Raw genomic sequence first — 23,633 nt, forward strand, 5'->3', positions numbered from 1 at the left:
CTTTCTCTCGCAGATGGAAATGTAAGGTCTAATAAACTTATTTATCTTAAGGTCTAATGAGGGATTTAAGCCGTAAAATAAATCTCTTATTAGGCTTCTGTGCATCTGTACACTCGGTTATAGTCTTCAAGCAAGGACACTGTTGCCTTCCAGCAAGAGGAGGTGGGCCTTTCTGCAGCCCAGAGGATTCAAGGGTTCAAGTCTCTGTGGCTCAAGATCATAGTTCAAGTCTTTCAAGAGTATCTATTCTCATATTTTTTAAAAAATATTTTATTTATTTATTTGACAGAGATCACAAGTAGGCGTAGGCAGAGAGAAAGGCGGAAGCAGGCTCCCTGCTGAGCAGAGAGCCCGATGCGAGACTCGATGCGGGACTCGATCCCAGGACCCTGAGATCATGACCTGAGCTGAAAGCAGAGGCTTAAACCACTGAGCCATCCAGGCGCCCCTCTATTCTCATATTTGGTTCAAGTCTTGAAGTCCCCCTCCTTTCTTATAAAACCCTAAATATTGCCGGGAGACTTGCTGAAAATGGAAGCTGGCTTTTCTTTAGGTTTGTGACTCTTACAGTGGGTCCTGGGCCTGATCTTCAGCCTGGTCCATCTCTGATTGTAGGAGAAGGTCTGTTTAAAACATGTGAAGGGGTATTCTGACTTTCCACCATGCCTGAAATTGACCAGCTTGAGCCTGGCATCTTCTCTTCCTTGTGGAACCTACCCTCAGGCTTTGCAACTACACTTTACTTGTATCTCTCAAAAGCCAATGTCAATTGCACAACCTAGTATACCCCCTTCTGTCAGTGTCTCATCTATGCTCTTTTCCTAGGGTTGCCCTTACAAAGCACCACAAACTGGGTGCCTTAGAATAGCAGAAATGTATTGTCTCACCGTCTGGAGGCTAAAAGTCCAAAATCAAATGATCAATGGGGCTGTTTCTGAGGGCTGTGAGAGAGAATCTGTTCCGTGATTCTCTTGGGGTTTCCGGTAGCTTCAGTTCTTCTGTGGCTTGTAGACCGTGTTCTTGCTGTGCCTTCATATCATCTTCCCTCCAGATGTGTCTGTCTCTGGGTCTGAATTTCCCCCTTTTTATAAGGACACCTGTTACATTGGATTCGGGCCCGCCCTAATGGCATCATCATAACTTAATCTTCATAAAGATTCTATTTCCAAGTAAGGTACTGGGGTCAGGCCTTCAACATCAATTTGGGGGGGCACGATTCAACCTGTAATGGCATTCTAATTCATCAGAGAGGAAAGCTGAGCACTCACAGTATGTCAGGGGCTCTCAAGCTTCCCTATACCACCTGTGATAGGCTCCTAAGTGCTATTTGGCTGGCAGTTCAACTCCAGCTCACCGTCCATAGAGTCTGACTTCAAAAACCACCACTGCAGTCTCGGTACCAAGTATCTTATGTAAACTTTCTAGAAGCAGACCCTGAGATTCAGTGTCATGAGTAAGGAGTTCCGTAGGGGTCAGGAAAAGCATGTAAAAGAGAAGGACATGCAGACAGCACCAGGGATAATTTTACACAACTGCCCAGCCTTCACCTCATCTCCTGGGGGAGCTCTAAGCCATAAATTATGTCAGAATTCACCCCACTTGGGAGCAAGGGAGCCAGGCTTTCAGATTCTTGCCATTGTCAGTCATTGGTTTCAAGCTGCTCTAGACAGACCTACCTGTCTGACTCTCTGTCTGGAGTTGAGCTGATTCATGGCAGCCCTCTGGTGAAGGCCACAGGCACAAGACATTTGGAACAAAGCACAGATACTAAAGGATGTGTGCATGCAGCTGGTAAAGTGGGTTGGAGGGGCTGGGGAAGAGCGAGCATGGATGCAGGAGGCCATTCCACGACGAAACTTCCTGGGGCTTCAACACCTGAATGTTTCAGATAAAACAGGGTTACTTTGAAACACTGGGGGTTCCAGGAGGATCAGGAATGCCTCACGATGAGACTCAGCATGTCCAGGAAGGACGGTGTTAAGGTCTGTGAGGGAAATGCTTGGCGGAGGTCGGATCAGAGGCAGGAACAGCAGTGGCACCTAGGAGGCCGCCGGACTGTGGCCTGGGAACTGGCAAGAACCAGCCTTCCTGAGTTAGCCCAACAGAGCAGCAACAGTGGGTCCTGCCTGAGACCCTGCTTGTGAGATGGTACAGCATGAGGAATTCACGCTTATGGTTTTTAACATCTCTCATGTTTTAACGCTGGACAGGCATGGCCATCCTTTGTCAAGGACAAAATGTATTTATTTCTTCCCCACAGTGGTACAGAAAATTCACCCAGCTTATTATAAAAACTTAGTGGAGGGAAGGTAATTTGAAGAAACAGAATAAGTTGAAAGTAATAATGAAAAGAAATCAGAGTTGGCAGAAAGAAGTAGGAATTGACTTGAAGGCAGGTAGATTTCAAACCAGGGACTTATGAGGAAAAACGTTACATAAACTCTCTCTTTGAAGTGGGGAGTGTGCGGGAAGGGCAAAAACAATTGTTTGAAGGCTCTATGCTAAAGAGATGAGGGCTGGGGAGCGCAGATTAAATATATTTGAGGAAACAGAGGTTCTGAGGGGTTAAATGATTTTTCTCAAAATTACACAGCTGAGGACTTTGCAGCTTAAAACAAGAAAAAAAAAAAACTAAAAAGAATTATAACCGAGAAATAGGTCTTTTTGCTAACAGAGTATTTTCTGGCAAATCTTAGGTTTATATAATCATAGCCCCAAACTGTGCTCAACATCTACCCCACCCCTACTTTTCCATTCTTAGCATCAGACCTCCTAAATTATCTTCATATGGGCTATCTCCAATGTAGTCAGCCAACACCAGCACTCAATTGCCATCTATTAAGTTGCTTACACAAACTCGCATCTGGGAAGTGTCTCTCCTATCCTTGACCCTTTAGCTGCCCTGCACTTGTTGGAGCAGCTTTTGCAGCACTGCGGTCCCTTGGATCTTGTTAGGAGCGCCGTGACCCCTGAAGGGAAGCCCTCTCAGAGACCCACTCAGGTGTGGGGCAGCCAGAGTCTGCTCTCCTCGCGTTCGGGATTGCTCCAAGCCGCTTACATAATAAAGCTCGTAACTTCTTTTTGGACACGTGGGAGTTTCATCCTCAGTTAAGTCTAATGCGTCCTAAGTGTGATGCTAAAACCACAGAAAGCAAAGCAGGTTAGGCCAGGAAGAGCTTCGCCTCTCCAAGTACCTTTAGAGGTTCTTTTGAGTTTTTGTCTCACTGGGTGCGCGCGCCCTCTGGTGGCCGACGATCCCAAGGTTCAAGTAGCAGCGGGATCGCGATGAAAGTCACCTGGAGGTAGAGTGCTCTAGGCTCTGCGGACACTGCTCATCAGCCCAAAGTCCTAATGCTTTCCCTATCCCGTTCACACTCCAGCTGTCACAGCAGCTAACCTTACATTTCAACGTAAGCAAGATTGTGCTTTTTGTGCCATCATTTCTATTCTGAGGATACATTTCATTCTATTTTGACAAAGCCGTATAGGAAAAAGACTCGGGAGTGTTTGCTTTGGAACGTTGCCTGTCATACATACAGCTTCCAAAGCTCACTTTTGCTCTCCTGAGACCATGGCCCTCACTTCGTGACAAAGAGGACCGGAAGTTCATATTCTCTGAGAGTCGAATTTATTTTACCTTTTCATATGAGTGCTTCATTCTCAGACTGGATCCCTGTGTTTTGAAGGATCAGCGTTGATCAAATGATACCCACTTCTGCAAGTTTTACTTGTTTCTAAACAAGAGAGGTTATTTTATAACTTCTTTAAATCATATTCTATTTCAGATATTGGAATATAGAGGTTAAACCATCACAATCCCACTGTCCACCAGCACTATTATAATTTTAAAGTATTCCCTTTTCTTCCTCTTTTATGCAAATGTACACTACATATAAATATGTTTTAGCCTCATTTTTTCATGTCTCTTAATAAAAGTTATGATTATATTAAATCACATAAAATATATCATAATTATATATTATTTTACTATTCATAGCTTTTTTGGTAATATTGGTCATGTTAATCAATTATGACCTTGAGTGAATTATATTCAGAGAATATGCTAGAGTTATTCAAAGCTTGATAATAAAAGTTCTGGACTAAAGTGCCTCTGGGGTGAGCCTACATTCAAAAATATGGAAAACATTCAAAATATATAGATATTCCACCTTTCTCCTGGAAGCAATGAGATTATTAAAATGTAATTTGTATTCCTAAGTTTACCATGATTTGTGTGTCCCTTTCATGAGGGATAAACTATAATGAGGAAGAAGAGAATTTTATTAACTGAAAGATATGAGACTGAGTTGGTTTGCAGAGAATATTCTTACAGACTAACACCAACTCTGCCTCTCATTGCCCCTAATGAGTTATCCAAGAATTTAGAGTTCATGCTGCCTCAAACTATTCAGGTCATTCTCCTGCTAAGATGTGTTTGCCCAATAGAGTTTATATACACAGACCCCCTAGAGAATATCTACCCCCTCTTTAGTCACATGTGATGGTTTTGCTTTCAGTTAGCCAATTGTGTATATAAGTCTTGCTATGGGGATTAAGTCTATTTTGCCCAACAAGGTGGCCCCGAACAGTTTGAGAACCACAGGGCATTTAAAGTCTCTGATATTGCTCCATGGCTTGCAAGCATTACCCTCCCCAAGGTGTGCTGGTCTCTAAAAAACCCCTCAGAGCACAAGGCAGGCTGTTCTGTATCTCTTCTCTCCTTAAGTCAGAGGAGGAGAAGTCATACACCCATCCTCCCAGTAGAACACCTGCGTGCTATGAAATGCTGAGTTTGACCACAAAGAGATCATCTTGAACAAAATGGGTTGGGACTTCTAATCAGCAGCTGAAATTCCAGAAATGTGCCCATTACCTGATACCCTTACTGTCCACAGATATGGGAAGTCTGGACTTGAGAATTGGGGAGCATGGAGTTGAGAATTGGAGAGCATGAGGAATCCTCACTCAGACTCCCTGCTTCCAGAGAAGGGTCTGCCTGCCATTTTCCCCCAGCCCTGCCCTCTGACCCAGTCCTTCTGACCTCCTCTCCTAGAAGTAAAAGCTTGGGCTCACCTCTGTTTGGGAAGGGCAGCAGTGAGGAAAAGCTGGGGAGATGATGGTGGCCTACTGCTTCTCATATTCCGTCCAATTTACATGAGCACTCAGCTTCACGTCACTGTCTCTAGATAGATAATTTTTAAGTAGAAAAGAAAAATTCCCCTTCTTTTCAGTTTTGTGCCTGAGGTTATTATAAACAATTTGGTTATTATTTGTCAATCACATTAGGATTCTCTTATAATATACTTACCAGTTGTCATGTATCTGGTAGACATACACTAATGTATGTTGTTGTAAAATATACTTACATATATTTAATGCCAGACATAATGATTGCATTTCCTTTCCACTTCAGTCCACAGCATGGGACCTCTTCTGAAAGTGCATATACGAAAGTAATTATGTCCAGGATGGCCCAAAGCATTAGCTTCCTTTCTTCTCATTCCTGGAAAAAATTATACTTTTGCTTCCCTCCAGAATTTTATAATTACTGTGGGGGAAAAACTAAATGATGCTACATTTGCCAAGTCCAAATTTTTCAAAACTTTCCAGGTAAATTTGCCACAAGAACAGTTTTTTTTTTCCCAAAATGGTTCTTACCAGTGCTTTAATGAAAGAATTAGCTCAAGACTTGCTGTCTGATATGAAATTATGCTCTTCTCACAACACGTTTCTCTCTGTGATTAAAATTTATAATCTTTGTGTCCTCATTTAGCTTTATTACCTACTCTCTATAAGATATATTTAAGCTGATGTGAATTTTCTTTCCCTACCGCATTTCCCTCTTAAGATCCTTAAACTGTTTTCATTTACTGAAACAAGCTTAAAAGTCTAACACACGAGGGGAAATTAAGGAACTGTAACAAAGTCATCATCGCATCGCAACCAAACACTCATTTACTGAGTGTTTACTAAGTGCTAAGCATTGTGCTAAGTGCTTTACGTCTTTTCCTTCATTTCTCATAACACTCTCTGAGCTGAGAATGATGAGATGTTCATTTAGCTGGAGGGAGAGCAGACCTGGCAAGGTTGTGCATTTTCCTAACACCACTGGCCTGGATTTAGTGGCCTATTAGAATGCAGTTCTGCCTGACTTCACATCCTGAGAACTTGGTCGTGAGGCTTTACTGTCTCTTGTGTACCATGGCAAAGAAAGAGACAACCTACTTGAACTCAACCATGCCTTCTTGGTACTGAATGGCTGCCTGGACCCCTATTTGTCTTCCAGATAAAAGTCACATATCCTGAGCCACTCTCAGTAGACATGCTTTCCTGAATACGGAGAGCCCTCCAAGTCTACATTCTCTCTAGATTATTTTATCTGATGTCATAGCTTGAACTATTACCCCAGTGCTAATTATTTCCAAATTAAGATCTTCAGCTGTGACTGATCTAAGATTTCAGATTCACATCTCTCACTGCTGAACTAGACATCCACCAGGATGTCTGACAGATATCTGGAATTTATGTCCGAACAGAAGACTTGATCGCTCCCTGTCCCAAATCTGATGCTTCCCTTCACTTCCAATCTTAATAGAAATATCGTCTCTGATCACCCAGTTGCCCAGTCCCCAAATTTAGGAAGCAGCCTGGATTCCCTGTTTATCACACACCCATATCCAATCCTTTGGCCAAGTAGGCAGAGAGGCAGGCAGAGAGAGAGAGGAGGAGGAAGCAGGCTCCCAGCCAAGCAGAGAGCCCGATGCGGGGCTCGATCCCAGGACCCTGGGATCATGACCTGAGCTGAAGGCAGAGGCTTTAACCCGCTGAGCCACCCAGGTGCCCCATTTTCTCAGATTTTTGCAAAGGATTTTCCTTCCAAGAGGAACAAATCCAGAGGCGTCACTCCCGTCTGCAGGCTCTGAGGATTTTGGGTCCTAGTTGTGTTTAGGATTCACTCCCTGCCACTTTTCCTTCACTCACTTAATCACTTTGCACTACTTTTCTTGCTATTTTTTTAGATTTATTTTTTTTTTTTTTGACAGACAGAGATCACAAGGAGGCAGAGAGGCAGGCAGAGAGACAGAGAGGAGGAAGTAGGCTCCCTGTCAAGCAGAGAGCCCGATGTGAGACTCGATCCCAAGACCCTGAGATCATGACCTGAGCCAAAGGCAGAGGCCTAACCTACTGAGCCACCCAGGCGTCCCTCTTGCTATTTATTGAACTCCCCTAGCTCCTGCTGCCATAGGGCCTCTGGTTGGCTCTTCCCTTTTCCCCCCAGATTCTGGTGTGGGTGTTTTGTCATCTCGTTCCTCTCTGAGCCATCTCTCTACCTCAGATACTCCCTGCCACACATTCACTGTGTTCCTCTGTCTTCACAGGCCTCATTCCCTCCCAGCCCTAACACAACCTAACCTCATACCGTCTGTTGCTTTCTGAATCTGGTTACTCTATTGTCCTCACAGAAATGGCAACTCCATTCTGCTCCCCTGGGGTAGAGATTTTGCCTGTTTGCTCGCCCTCGTATCCCAAATGTTTTAAAGTGTGCCTGACACACAGTACGTTTTCAAAATAAACATTAAATTAAAAATTGCTTAGATTTATTTCTCTAAAATAAGTTTTTATAGATACTGCCTGTCTTGTGAGATTATGCTCAGTACAATAGACTTTTCCCTAAGATTTTCAGAATATCTTAGAAGTACAGGTTATGCTTTCTGGTAGAAAGTAATAGAGATGTATGATAAGAGAGCATGGAAGGCTGGAGCTAACCATGGCCTTAATCTTTATTCCTCATCTTTCTGGTGACACTTATTCCTCACCATTCTGGAGGCTGCAAGTCTGAGATGTGAGTTCTTGTAGGGATGGGTGAGGGCTGTCTCCCGAGCTGTAGACTTCTTGTCGTGTCCTCACATGCTAAGATGGACAAGTGAGCTCTCTGGGGTCTCTCTCTCTCTCTCTGTTTTCCTCTTTCTTTCCTTTTTTTTTTTAATTGAGGCATAGCTGAAACACAGTGATACATTATTTTCAGGTCTACAACACAGTGATTCACTGACTCTATACTTTATGTTGTGCTGATCACAAGCGTAGCTCTCATCGGTCACCATATGGCGTTATTACGGTACCATTGACTATGTACTTTGTGCTGTACCCTTCATCCCAGGACTACTGATTCCATAACTGGATGCCTGTGCCTCACTTTCCCTTTCATCTCTTTTGCCCATCTCCCCCCCTCCCCCGGTCAACCAGCAGTTTGTTCTCTGCATTTATGGGTCTGTTTCTGCTTTTTTTATGTTTTTGTCCGTTTGTTATTTAGACTTCACGTATAAGTGAAATCAGATGATACTCATCTTTATCTCACTTATTTCACTTAACACCATACCCCGTACATCTTGTCATGAATGGCAGGATCTCTTTTTTTTTTAATTAATTTATTTATTTTTCAGCGTAACAGTATTCATTGTTTTTGCACAACACCCAGTGCTCCATGCAACACGTGCCCTCCCCATTACCCACCACCTGGTTCCCCCAACCTCCCACCCCCGCCCCTTCAAAACCCCCAGGTTGTTTCTCAGAGTCCATAGTCTCTCATGGTTCATCTCCCCTTCCAGTTTCCCTCAACTCCCTTCTCCTCTCCATCTCCCAATGTCCTCCATGTCATTTGTTATGCTCCACAAATAAGTGAAACCATATGATACTTGACTCTCTCTGCTTGACTTATTTCACTCAGCTCAATCACCTCCAGTCCCGTCCATGTTGCTACAAAAGTTGGGTATTCACCCTTTTTTTTTTTAATAAACATATAATGTATTTTTATCCCCAGGGGTACAGGTCTGTGAATCACCAGGTTTACACACTTCAGAGCACCCACGATAGCACATACCCTCCCCAATGTCCATAACTCCCTCCCCCATCCCAACCCCACCTCCCCCCAGCAACCCCCAGTTTGTTTTGTGAGATTAAGAGTCATTTATGGTTTGTCTCCCTCCCAATCCCATCTTGTTTCATTTATTCTTCTCCTACCCCCTAACCCCCCATGTTGCATCTCCACGTCCTCTAAATAATATTCTATTGTATGCATATACCATGTCTTCTTTATCCATTCATCTATCAGTAGATACTTGGATTGCTTCCATATCTTGGCTTTGGTAAATAATATTGCCATAAACATAAGGGTGCATACATCTTTTAGAATTAATGTTCTTGTTTTCTATGGGTGAATCCCCAATAGTGGAATTACAGGAGCATATATGAATTCCATTTAAAAATTTTTTTTTGGATTTTTTTTAATTAGCTCACTTTCTAATTTATTTATTCTTTTTTCAGTGTAACAGTATTCATTGTTTTTGCACAAGACCCAGTGCTCCATGCAATACGTGCCCTCCCTATTACCCACCACCTGGTTCCCCCAACCTCCCACCCCCGCCCTTCAAAACCCTCAGGTTGTTTTTCAGAGTCCATAGTCTCTTATGGTTTACCTCCCCTTCCAATTTTTTTTTATAAACATATAATGTATTTTTATCCCCAGGGGTACAGGTCTGTGAATCACCAGGTTTACACACTTCACAGCACTCACGATAGCACATACCCTCCCCAATGTCCATATCCATTTTAAAATTTTTGAAGGACCTTCATACAGCTTTCCACAGCAGCTGCACCAATTTGTATTCCCACCAACAGTGTGGAGGATTCCTTTTTCTCCACTTTCATACCAACATTTGTTATTTCATGTCTTTTTGATATGTGCCATTCTAACAGGTGTGAGGTGAACTATCTCATTGTAGATTTGAATGGCATTTCCCTGATGATAAGTGATGTTGAACATCTTTTCATGTGTCTGTTGGCCATCTGGATGTCTTCTTTGGAAAAATGTCTGTTCAAGTCCTCTTCCCATTTTTAATTACATTATTTGTGTTTGGGTTTGGTTTTGTTTGGTTTAGTTTTCGTGTTGAAGTGAATGAGTTCTTTATATATTTTGGATATTAACTGTTTATCAGGTAACATAGTTTACAAATATCTTCTCTCATTCACTAGATTGCTCTCTTGTCTTGTTGACAGTTTCCTTCACTGAGCAAAACCTTTTTATTTTTTAGTGCCAATAGTTTATTTTTGCTTTTGTTTTCCTTGCCTTGAGGAGAAATATTTTTTTAAAAAGTTGCTAAGGCTGATGTCAAAGAGATCACAGCCAATTTTTTTTCTAGAAGTTTTAGGATTTCAAGTCTCACATTTAGTTAGTTTAATCCATTTCGAGTTTCTTCTTGTGTATGGTATAAGGAAGTGGTCCAGTTTTCGTTTTTTGCATAGCGATGTCCAGTTTTCCTAGCACCATTTTTTGAAGAGTTTGTCTTTTTCCCATTTTATGTTCTTGCCTCTTTTGTCGTGGATTAATTGACCATATAAGTGTGGGCTTTTTTCTGGGCTCTCTATTCTGTTCTCCTGATTTATATGTCTGTTTTCATGCCAATACCATACTGTTTTGATTACTGTAGCTTTGTAGTGTATCTTGAAGACTGTAATTGTGATACCTCCTTTGTTATTTTTTCTCAAGATTGCTTTAACTCTTTGGGGTCTTTTGTGGTTCCATACAAATTTTAGGATTATTTGTTTTAGTTTTGTGAAAATTACTACTGGAATTTTCATAGGGATTGCATTAGACTTATAGATTGTCCTGGGCAGTAGGGACATTTTAACAATATTTCTTCTTTCAGTCCATGATCATGGAGTATCTTTCCATTTGTTTCATTTTCAGTTTCTTCTGTCAATATCTTATAGTTTTCAGAGTATAGGTCTTTCACCTCCTTTGTTAAGTATATCCCTATGTATTTTTTTCTTTTTACTGTACTTATAAATGGAATTGTTTCCTTAATTTCTCTTTTCAGTATTTCATTATTAGTGTACAGAAATGTAATGGATTTCTGTATATTAATTTTGAATCCTACAACTCTACTGAATTCATTTATTACTTCTAATAGTATTTTGATGGATGTCATTTGCCATTTCTTCCTTACCAATTTGGAAGACTTTTAAAATTGACATTTAATCTTTGACATTTAAATTATTGTGTGTCATGGGGTGGACTTCTATGGGTTCATCTCATTTGGAACTTTCTGTAATTCCTGAACCTGGATGTCTGTTTCCTTTTCCAGGTTAGGGATGCCTTCAGCTATTATTTTACTTGAAAATGTCCAAAAGATATCTCTCTCTCTCCCTTTTTTTTTAAGATTTCATTTTTAAATAATCTCTATACTCAAAGTAGGACTTGAACTCACAACCCCCAGATCAAGGGTCACATACTCCATAGACTTAGCCAGCCCAACACCCCTGTCCAAAAATCTCCTAACCTATCACTTTTTAGAATCTTTTGTTCCCTTTCTTCTTTTCAGCTTGGATGCATTTCATTACACTGTCTTCCAGATCACAGATCTGTTCTTCTGCATCCACAAATCTATTGTTAATACCTCTGGCATATTTTTCATTTGAGTTACTGTATTCTTCAACTATTATTTTTTTTATATTTTCTCTCTTTTGTGAAGTTCTTGCTAGGTTCATCCATGCTTCTCTCCAGTCCAGCAATCCAAGCATCTTTATGACTACTTTGAACTGTTTATCAGGTTGATTGGTTATCTCCATTTCATTTAATTGTTTTCCTGAGGTTTTGTCTGGATCTCCAATATGTTTGGAACATATTCCTCTGTCTCATCATTTTGTGCAACTGTGTTAATTTCTATAAATTAGAAGAGGGATTCTTGGGTGACACAGTCAATTATGTGACCAACTTTTGGTTTTGGCTTGGGTCATGATCTTGGAGTCATGAGATGGATACTTGCATCAGGCTCTGTGCTCAGCATGGAGTCTGCTTTGGACTCTCTCCCTCACCCTCCCTTCAGCCCCTACCCCTACCTGCTCATGCACTTGCTCTTTCTTTCTTTTTTTAAATATTTTATTTATTTATTTGAGAGAGAGAGTGAGAGAGAGCATGAGAGGGGAGAAGGTCAGCAGGAGAAGCAAACTCCCCATGGAGCTGGGAGTCCGATGTGAGACTCAATCCCAGGATCCAGGATCATGACCTGAGCCAAAGGCAGTTGCTTAACCAACTGAGCTACCAGGCGCCTGACTTGCTCTCTCTCTCAAATAAATAAATGAAATCTTTAAAAATATATATGAATAAATAAGACAGAACAGCTACTTCTCCTAATCTGAAGAAATGGTCTTGTGTTGGGTGTCTCCTATATAGACTATGTCTGCCTGGTGATTGGGGCTGGTTTATTGGAACAGTGGCTGACATGGGCTGGGGTTCCTGGGGGCACTTCGTGCTTGGGTTACCCTGTTGGGATGGCTAGAACTGAAGTGTGAATTGGCTGGTGTAGTCTGGGCTCTCTGCTAAAGTAGGTATAAGCTAGAGTTCTAGGGTGCTCCACGCAGAAGGCACCCTGACAAGACAGCTGAAGCCAAAGTGGGTGCAAGTTGTGGTATCCTGGGATGCTCAGTGCAGGCAACCTGGCAAGGTGGTTGGAACTGAGGCCAACATGGCTTGGGGGGCCCTGGGGCACTCCCCTCAGAGGCACCCTGTGGGTTACCTGGAGCCAGAGCTGCATTCAGGCTGGGCTGTCTTGGGACACTTCACACAGGAGGTGCCCTGGCAGGAGCCAGAGCCAAGGTGGGCATGTGCCAGATGGTCCCGGGCACTACACACAGGGGCCACCTACTAGGGTTAGCTGGAGTCAAAGTGGTATGGGCCCAAAGTGTTGCAGCATGATTTCCACCTGTGTCACTTTGGTGAGCTGGCAGGAACTGTGGGAAGCTCTGATCAGGTGTAGGGGGAGTGTAACTATGGCATTTGGCAGCCATCTGGCCTGTAGAGAGTTCTGGTAGCTCCCCCACGTTTGGCAGGGTTCTAGGGCTAGTTCCTTTATATTCTTGTTGCTCTTTGAAACCATGGCTTTTTTCTGTGTCCCAAGGCAGAATCGATCTGAGTCCCTCAGGACTATCCCTCCAGTTCTCAGTGTTAGGAGTAGAAGGTTTCTCCTGTCTTTCTTGCCTTTCTTCATGTGGCTTCTCTATCTTTCATTTTGCAGAAGCTGTTCAGTCAGCCCTCAGTCCTCCTTTAGGATGAATTGCTCTAAAACAGGTGTAGATTTAGGGCATCTGTGGAGGAAGTGAGTTCAGGATTTTCCTATGTTGCTGTCTTGACCTGAAGGCTGTTAGTCTTCCTTTCGAACATCAGTGTAATAGTTCTGTGATGGAGGCTTGTCTACCCTTTGTTAAGTTCTACTGATTACTTTTCCCACATTTCCCCCACATATCCCTTATATCCTCTTCCATAAGATAAATTTCTTTTACAGTTTAGTTTTTTGTTGAGGCTTATTTATACGTCAAGAAGCAGTTAGATTTTACTCTTATAAGTGCTCACCGTTGTACTATTTTCTTCTCTCTCTTCAAATATATAGCTAATTATATAAAATTTTCCTGTGGGATTTATGACAGTATTACAATTTGGCTATTAAATGAGCTGAACTTGGTGGTGTACAAGCAAAAAATAGTACTTATTTTATTCGCTAACTTTCAAATTCTCTGTTTTATCTTTTTTCCACACCTGTATGTTAAAGAGATTCCAGAATTTTTCTGGTCTTGTTAAGACGTTGAATGTCTCATTTTCATTAATTAAAAGTCTTATCTAAAGCTACTTAAATATTTACTTGAAAATACCGAGGTTCTAAAACAGTCAAAATAATTTTGAAGTACAAAATTAGAGGATTTACATTCTCAGTATCAAACTTTACCATAAAGCTTAAAGTAAATCAGACAATATGGTATTAGACAAGGATGGATATACAAAACAATGAAACAGAATAGTCCAGAAACAGACTTGGTTTTTGACAAAGGTCTTGCTATGACTCAGTGTGGTAGAATGATCTCTTCAGTAAAATGTGAAGAATCGATTGGATATCTACAAGGGAAAAATTTATTTTGAGACCTCTTCATACACTACACACAGATTAATTTGTTCTGGATCGCATACCTCAGTGAGAAATATAAAACGATACAGTCTCTGGAAGAAAATATCGCTATTCCAAAATGGCGTATTTTGGGGAAGTATAGTCTGATTCCCTTTAGACATTATTGCCTATATTTTGCCTCTATCCTAATCTGCTACTGCATGGTTGCTTGCAGGAGCAGTGCGCCCCCTGGTGGACTGCCAGAGTTCACTTCACCCCATCAGGTCCCTCCTTTGGTCCTGGGGTCTTTATGTATGTATGTATGTATGTATGTATGTATGTATTTTAAGGCTTTTAGATCCATGTTCTTTATTTGATTTTTAAAATTTTGGGGGGGGGGGGCGCCTGGGTGGCTCAGTGGGTTAAGCTGCTGCCTTCGGCTCAGGTCATGATCTCAGGGTCCTGGGATCGAGTCCCGCATGGGGCTCTCTGCTCAGCAGCGAGCCTGCTTCCCTCTCTCTCTCTCTGCCTGCCTCTCTGTCTACTTGTGATCTCTCTCTGTCAAATAAATAAATAAAATCTTTAAAAAAATTTTTTTAATTTCTTTTCAGTGTTCCAGAATTCATTGTTTATGCACCACACCCAGTGCTCCATGCAATACGTGCCCTTCATAATACCCACCATCAGGCTCACCCAACCTCCCATCCCCCTCCCCTCCAAAACCCTCAGTTTGTTTCTCAGAGTCCACAGTCACTCATGGCTCATCTCCCCCTCCAGTTTCCGCCAACTCACTTCTCTCTGTCTCCCCATGTCTTCCGTGTTATTCCTTATGCTCCACAAATAAGCGAAACCATATAATAATTGACTCTCTCTTGCCCTGGGGTCTTTTAAGATGGCTGTAGTTCTGCTTTCTCCAAGAATCTTTCCTCACAGGAAAATCCCACTCCCTTTGTCTTTCTAAACTCTAGAATTGCAGGCTGTTCCTATTATGCCATTCTGTCTTTACTTTGCAACCCAAACCACTTCAACCAGCTTCTCAGAGAGGTGGTTTGTGGCGAGAGTCAAGCTCAAGTCTCTATCCCATCAGACCGCAGGTATCTTGTCAAGCTCTTCAAGTTGGTCTTTGAGTGTTGCCTTTATTTGTCTTGAGGTGGTGGTGAGGGTTTTCCCGGTAGAGGGAAGGAGCCCAATTTTCTAAAAATTCTCTTCAAGGAAACCTTGCTAATCTCCTCTCCCCAGTCTCTGGCCGCCTCATTTGTTTTTTTGTTTGTTTTTTAAGATTTTATTTATTTGACACAGGGAGAGAGAGATCACAAGCAGGCAGAGAAAGAGGGGGAAGAAGTCTCCCCACTGAGCAGAGAGCCCAATGCGGGGCTTGATCCCAAGACCCTGAGATCATGACCTGAGTGGAAGGCAGTGGCTTAACCCACTGAGCCACCCAGGTGACCCTCCAGCTGCCTCTTTACAAACATTCTTCCTTGGAGGCTCATGATGGGCTACTGATTGCAGAGCCAGCTTGGAAAACCTGTGAAGTAGATTTTCCTATTCACCTGTCACTCATTGTCCTTCCTATTGAATCTCAGGAAAGTATGAGACCATTGGGAAAAAATGCACTTAATATCATGTTTTAAATATATCTTTTAATTTACTTATTTGTAAGCATAACTACTTCTCTCCCCCACATTATCTACACATTGGGAACAGAGATTGGAATATATTTCTTTGTATCCCAAGTACCTAGCTCAAGTCTGACGTGGCCTGATACCTAACCAGGTTTGCTGGGGGGGAAAAAATGGTTGAGAGTTATATTTGTTGAGGAACAAATAGGTTTATTGTAATTTAAACATTACACAAGACTCAAAGATTTATTATAATTTAAACATTAAATGTGGATCACATATTGGTTTTTCAAGATTGTACTCAGAAGATACATGTTAATCTCCCTCCCATTTCATTGAGCAAGGCAAGTCGCAAGGTGAAGACAGATGGCAAGGAAACAGAGAAGTCTAATTGTCTCTACGAAAGGGGCACTGAGCATTTCTGAACAATACTTCAAGCTAGCATAGAGTCATATTTCACAAATCAGAAGTAACCACTCTCCGTACTTAACTCTCTTTGCTACCAGTGCATTTTCTTCTGTTTGTAAAATGATGATTGCATTTAATTTTTGTGGATTGCTATATTCCCATCACTTTCCTAAACACTTAAATATATAAATTAACTAAATCCTCCCAATAAGTTATGAGGTTAGTGTTACTATCATCAGGATTTTAAAATGAATTAGAAGCTCTGAGCAGTTAGTTAACTTGTCCAAAATCATACAGCTAGAGACAGAGGGACTCAAGCCCAACAAGTCTGGTTGCAGAGACTAAAACCTTACTCAGATCTATTTGTCTATCCATCCATCTGAAACGTACTACATAATTATGATACATAACTCTATATAGTATATATCTGAACGGACATATAAATACATGTGATATATTCCCTTTTAAATTTAGAATATTATAAAAGGTTGCAAAACCTTTTTTAGATTTTATCTAGACCCTACTTTGTCTCTTACGAAATTGGTTCATGTACTTCTAATGTTATTCTGCACATTTTCATAGTAAAAGTAACCACTAAAAATGTAATGGTTTTTTTGTGCTTTATATTTTAAATGGCAATATAAATGACAACAAACGACATACATAAATAACAATATTTTTGCTCCTTGCCTCTTTTTCTTAACATTTTATATATGTATATAAATGATAAATATAAATACAAATTATATATAACATGTGTGTATATATATATTTATACATATAAATATATATATATATATAGAGAGAGAGAGAGAGAGAGAGAGATAGTAGGCAGCAAAGCAAGCTTTATTGAGTGATAGCAAAGCCATAGTACAAAGCTCCCAAGGAGGAAGGGGACCCCAGACGGTTACCACTGGAGTTTCTTAATCTAGGGGTTTTTATGGGCTTGTTGGTGGGCTGTTTTAATCTGATTAACCCTCCCTGTATATATCATCCAATCAGGTTTTTGTCACCTAACTATCACATGGGAAATGGTGGAGGGCTCCTTCCAGGGTGGTGTAAAATCCTTTTTTTTTTTTTTAATTTTTTTAATTTATTTATTTTTTCAGCGTAACAGTATTCATTGTTTTTACACAACACCCAGTGCTCCATGCAACACGTGCCCTCCCTATTACCCACCACCTGGTTCCCCCAACCTCCCACCCCCGCCCCTTCAAAACCCCCAGGTTGTTTCTCAGAGTCCATAGTCTCTCATGGTTCGCCTCCCCTTCCAATTCCCCCCAACTTCCTTCTCCTCTCCATCTCCCAATGTCCTCCATGTCATTTGTTATGCTCCACAAATAAGTGAAACCATATGATACTTGACTCTCTCTGCTTGACTTAGTGTAAAATCCTTTTAAGAATGATTTCCTCTTAGGGTGGGGGAGCCTTGCCCCTGCCTGCTTGCCTTCCAACTATCCTTCATCATCCCTAACTCTCTAATTGCTGTTAGGGAAAAAGGGCGACGACTATCATAGCTCCTTCCTGATAGTCAAGGGCATTGGATGGAGCAGCAGTCAGGGTTCCTCTCGTCCCAATCTATCAAAGAGTCCCCTGTAAAGGTCTGATCTGACCTCCATGAGAGACTCCATCTGAATAACCATTTGGAGTTTGATGACCTTTATTCTGGAAGATATAAAATGGCTTACGGCATTTAGGAGGCAAGGCCCAAAGCACAATGCAAGACTGAGTAGAACCAGAAGTCTGGCGAGAGATAGAGGATGTTCTGTTTTAGTGAACTCCCCACATACTGTGAGGAGAGGGTGGGTGAAAGGAGTGCGATAAAGATGATGATTTTGATGGGATATAGGGAGAGTGACATTTAAGAAGACTTACCTGTGTCTTGTTGCTTCAAGACAAGTTTGAGGTCTTCCCTGGTTTCACAGAGGGATTTTGTTTTCTTGTTGTTAGGCCCCATTGGGGACTAGGGTTTGGCTCTGGAATGATGGATCCAGGCTTCAAATTTGGGCACTTTGACTACTGTTGGAGTGGCTAAAATCACTGTATGTGGGCCTTCCCAGACCAATTCTATAAGCACTTGGTGCCCAGGGTGAAATGGGACAGGCTATTTATTTGGGGGCTGGGAGTTGGGAAGCTCCTTGCCATAGGAAATGATTTATCAGATCAAAGACTTCTTTATGTCTCACCAGGTCATTTACAAAGAAGAGTCTCCTGTATAAGGTCTCAAAGGGGTTCAACCGCTTTTTCTTGGGGGTGTTCCTAATTCGGGGTAAGGCAATAGGGAGTAGGGATGCCCAATTTTTACTTATTTCTTGGGCTAGTTCATTTTTCCAAAGACTGAGGTCTTCAGACACAGTGTAAGTGGTAGTGCCCAAAACCTTGGATACTCCCTCTGTTATCACTCTGAAGGGACTGGGCAAGTCCTAACTGAGGGATTTACTAGTGCCTTTAACACTTTTGAGGCTTTTTTGATTCTGTAGGGGAAGGCCTCAGCCCAATGTATGAAGGTATCTACCCAAACCAGGAGGTACCTGTACCATGCATTTTTGGTGCATGTGAAGTCCATTTGCCAGTCTTCTTCAGGGTAACTTTCTACCTGCTGTACCTGTGGATGGGAAAATGGGTTATACTTCTGGGAAACTTCACATGTTCTTCCTGTCACAGAGTTAGTCTCATAGCTGAGGGAAACACTGCCCTAAGACATGCTGCCAAGCCACAAGCTACCAGACCCAACTTTTTGCTTAAATAGCCTACCAGCTGTTGAGCTGGCCCCCAGGCCTGGATTAGAAGGCCCAAGGCCATTCCCTTTCTTTCTGTCATATACAAGTCCTCACAGTAAGAAGCCTTGAAGCTGGGGCACTGAGCAAGGCCCTCTTGAGATTTTTAAAAGCTTCTTCTGACTCTGGATCCCATATTAATAGGTGGGTACTGGCTGTCTGGGTGTCCTTGATCAACTGATAGGTGGGGGGGGGGGTGCTATTTCTCCATATCTTGGTATCAGACCCAAAAAACCTTTCTGACAAGAGGAAGTTGTGGGCTCCTTAACGTGTGTGGGAATGGGCACTGCTGCTAAGGCCAACCCATTTCAGCCTGAGTTCCCCAGACCTCGGCGTTAATATCAGCCTTTATTAAGGGGAGGCAATTTCTAGTCTGCTAGTCTGCCCAGGGGCTCTCAGTATGAGAGTAAGTATCTTCACTAAGAAAAGTATGGGGCTCTCCGGCATTAAGAAAGAGTGAGAGGAAATTAGATCACCCTAGGTGTATCCCAGAAGGTGAGAAAAAAATTGGCTGTGGGGTCACCCAGTGACACCCTTAACAACAAAACTGCAGTTGGACAGTTGGCCTGGGTTAGGGAGCAGAACAGAAAAGGTGTCTCCAGTATCAAGAAGGAAATCAACTGGTTTTCCTCCTACTTCCAAAATTACCTGAGGCTCTGGGTTCCCTATGGTGAGCTGTTTCAGAGGAACCACTGCTTAAAGCCCTGGGCCCCATCAGTCCCGATCAGGGGCACTGGCCACCTGAGCCCTTGCAGACAGAAGTCCCCGAGGGCATTCAGTTTCCCAGTGACCCCCTCCACAAGTGAGACTAGGGTTACAGGGCCTTGGTTTTTGCCGCTGGGGGCATTCTCACTTCTAGTGTCAGAGAGATGACATTTGGTGCCAGAGCCTTGGCAGGCTGAGCTGGCAAAGGCATGCAAGTCTGCAACCAAGGCTCCTCAGCCTTTCTCTTTAGCTTCCGTCTCTCACTCTCCTCTTGGTCCCAATTATAAAAGACAAGCTGGCCCCTCATAAGAGCTTTCCTGGGGTCCCCTCAGGGCCAATAGTCAACTTTTGTAGTTTTTTCTAAATATCTGGGGCAGATTGTTTCTTTAAGAAGAATCTCAGCCTCAGGAGAACAGAGGGAGAGAGCTGTGTGTTTAATGGGAGCCTCTCTCCATCTAAGAAGATTGTTGGGTTTTCTTCCTGAGTTTGGGTAGACAGTTAATTTACCAGCAGACCTAGATATCCTTTGATGATATCCTTGGTATCAAGATGAGAGTTAATATCTCTACCTAAGGGAAGTGTGGAGTCCTCAGGTAGTGAGCCTATTTGGAAAAGACCTACATGTAATCCTCTTTATCATCCAAGCAAAACCTTCTTAACAATTACCCATGAAAACTTTGAGACAGACAAAATTAAAGGCCTTTTTAACAGGAGCTTATTTGACCTTCAGCAAACTGAGATAAAATCGTTCCTGGTTCTAAACCTCATCAGCTTAGGCAGACAAACAGACACCATGTCTTTTGGGAAAGATGTGGTCCATGTCAGGCTGGAGAAGACAGGGAATTTCCCCAAAACAAAGGGAATTTTGGCAGATGCTTAGGTATATTTCTCAAAGTCTCTGTCCCAATGTAGACTAACCACAGTTGGTTCCAATTATAGCCATTAACCCAGGAAATGAATAAGGGAGAAGTACCCATGTACTGCTCAATCCATGATGCAGGCTTAGAAGTGACAGTGATACCAGTCTCCAAGGGGATCATTAGGATCACAGTTGAGGTCTTGAGAGGATCCAAATTGGGGTCTTGAGGAGGTATAGGCTGGACTCCAGTAAGAAACTGAAGCCACCCAAGGGGTCACCCATCCCTTGGTCGCCGTATCTTTTAGCAATGGCCATAACGCAGTGTTTTTCTGCTTTGGAAATGGTTTGACATAACAAAAACATTACATCCAATTTTGGAAAACTTTGAGGTCCCCCTTCATCTCAGTTCTTATAGCAGCACCCCCCCTTGGTTCCCCTTCCAGACTACCTGTTCTTGCAAAGAGTAAAGCCCTCAAGCACTGGATAGGGCAGGACAGGTATATGGACCTGATCTTACCCTAGGAAGGATGCAGCCATGGTTGAAGATTCCCCTTCAGACTTCACTTGCCTATCTACTTTTTATTTATTTATTTATTTATTTATTTATTTATTTATTTGACAGAGATCACAAGTAGGCAGAGAAGCAGACAGAGACAGAGGAGGAAGCAGTTTCCCTGCTGAGCAGAGAGCCCGATGCGGGGCTCGATCCCAGGACCCTGGGATCATGACCTGAGCTGAAGGCAGAGGCTTTAACCCACTGAGCCACCCAAGCATCTACTTTTGATGTGCATGTGGTGCTCCTTTGTGTCCCAGGGGCAAAAGAGAGCAGTCAGGAGGCTGGGATTAATCCTACATTGCTGACATCAGAACAAAAGAAATGAGTCTCCTTTTTCCCAGTTAAAACCAGGAAGGCAAAGTCCATCTGGTGGCCGTGTCTCATCCTCATGCTGGGAGTAGTCCCAATTAGCCAGGGTAGGCCAGGCCCTACCTCCAGGGAGCGACCCTGGTCTTCCCCACACTTAAGACTCCCTTAGGAGTCAATGGATACACTAGACTTCTTTTAGTAGAGTCTAGTGTATCCATTGACTCCTAAGGGAGTCTTAAGTGTGGGGAAGACCAGGGTCGCTCCCTGGAGGTAGGGCCTCCTACCCTACCAGACCTTCTGCCGGCATAGCCACCTAATCATCTTTTAGCAGAACCATTCTGTCTGGTATGGCCACATGGAGAGCAAGATGGGGCATCCAGGGAGGGGAAGTCCAACCCTCCCTGGAAGATCCCTTAGATCTTAGTTCTTTTTCCCTGCTTGGCCATTCCTTCACACAGGTGATGCAGCCAGTTCAAGGGATGTCCTGGTAATGCCATGACAGGAGTCATCAGAAGCAGACTGTTCCTCGCAGTAACAGAGAACCGTGTGTGAGATCCCATGAAGGCCACCCAGACCACTCGCAAAAGAATATAGGGGGGACCATCCTGGGCTCTCACTCATTTTTCTAGAGGAGTAATCAGCTAAGAAAAGAGTAGTGGAGGGGTTTCTTTCCGGATGCCCACATGGGCAAGTAAGGAGCCAGGTCCCTCCAAGAGCCTTCTGGTGCCCAAAGGATAGCCTTGGTCAGGCCTTTCAATTGCTGCTCAGTTTTCCCTCGGTCCCTTACCTTTAGTAATCTGCCCCAAAAGAAGTTCTGAGTCCTTACAAACCAACATTCCCAACTTCTGCTGAGGGATCAGTCAGAAAGGAGACCAGGGAACCTGTCACCTGAGACTTAAGAATGACAGTGCTGCAAATTGCTTACATGGCTGATGGGTGCCTTTTGTTTCAACACACAAAATGGGGGAAGAGAGAGGGAGACTTGCTGCCCACTACTCATGATTAGTTGTCCTTAACAACAGTGGATCTCCTGGATGAGCCCCCATAAACGTTACAGGATTTTATTTCTCTGTTGGTGACCATGGTTCTTTGTCACGCCACTTTGAAGAATGAAGAAATAGACCAGGCAGAGCGGGAGGCCAGCAAAGCAGGGCTTATTGAGTGATAGCAAAGTGATAGTACGAAAATCCTGCAGAGGGAAGAGCCCCCAAGAGGGTTGTCACCCTTAATACTGTATTTTTAAACTATATCCTTATTGATACATGCATATCTAGTTCATTCCTTTTAAGTGTAGTTGACTCATTATTTTCCAGTTCCACTTCATTGTTATTAGGTCATATACTTGTTTTCTCAAGGAGCAAATGTGTTTTGTACTGTTTTGCTTCAAAATTTTTTTCTCTTAAAAAAATTAGGGAGTTTTGGGTGCCTGGGTGGTTCAGTTGTTTAAGCAACTGCCTTTGACTCAGGTCATGATCCTGGAGTCCCAGGATCGAGTCCCATATTGGGCTGGCTCCCTGCTCCCCAGGGAGTCTGCTTCTCCCTCTGACCCGTCCCCTCTCACGCTCTCTATCTCTCTCTCTTAAATAAATAAAATCCTTTTAAAAAATTAGGGAGTTTCAACAAATAGAAAAATGTGTTCTATGGATTCCTTCAGTTTTATCAATGGGATAAAATGGGATCAGGAAGAGAAAAAATCATGTTTGTTTGCAAAGTCCACTGTGTTATTACTCACTCTAACCCTAAAAAAAAAAAAAAAAAAAAAAGATCAAAAACTCCACATATCACTGTGAGTCCAGCAATTTGGAAGAAACTTCATATTGTGATGTCCAAATATGCCCCACACATGACATCACAACTACTAATATCTGTATATTCATAGGTCAACAGATTTATCTTCTCTGTATGATACAGATACCTGCTACCCTATAGACAAAAATTTCTAGGGTTGAGAAGTACAAAGCATTTTTTCAATGAAAGTTTAAGCCTAAAATAGTCATTTATCCTTGATACAAAATAGGCATCTGGGTGGCTCAGTGGGTTAAGGCCTCTGCCTTCAGCTCAAATCAGATCTCAGGGTCCTAGGATTGAGCCCCTCGTCGGGCTCTCTGCTAAGCAGAGATTCTGCTTCCTCCTCTCTCTTTCTCTGCCTGCCTCTCTGCCTACTTCTGTCTGTCAAATACATACATAAATACATAAAATCTTTTAAAAATATATGGTCAAATGAAATTTCAAAGGCAAAGGCAAAAATACGATCTTGTAAGTCCTATAATAAAGTTGGGGAGCTATAAATACTTTAAAGTATATGTGTTTTTTTTTTTAATCAAAGATAATTGTTTTTCTTCTTTGGGCAAAAACATTTGGTTGCTTGGAACATGTTTGTATTAGATACTTTTACCTTTCCTATGATATGACCTGATTTTAATTTGCTTACTTTTGACACACACATTGAATGACATATTTACAGTGAAG

Source organism: Meles meles, chromosome 9 (genome assembly GCF_922984935.1).
Source record: "Meles meles chromosome 9, mMelMel3.1 paternal haplotype, whole genome shotgun sequence".
Lineage (NCBI taxonomy): Eukaryota > Metazoa > Chordata > Mammalia > Carnivora > Mustelidae > Meles > Meles meles.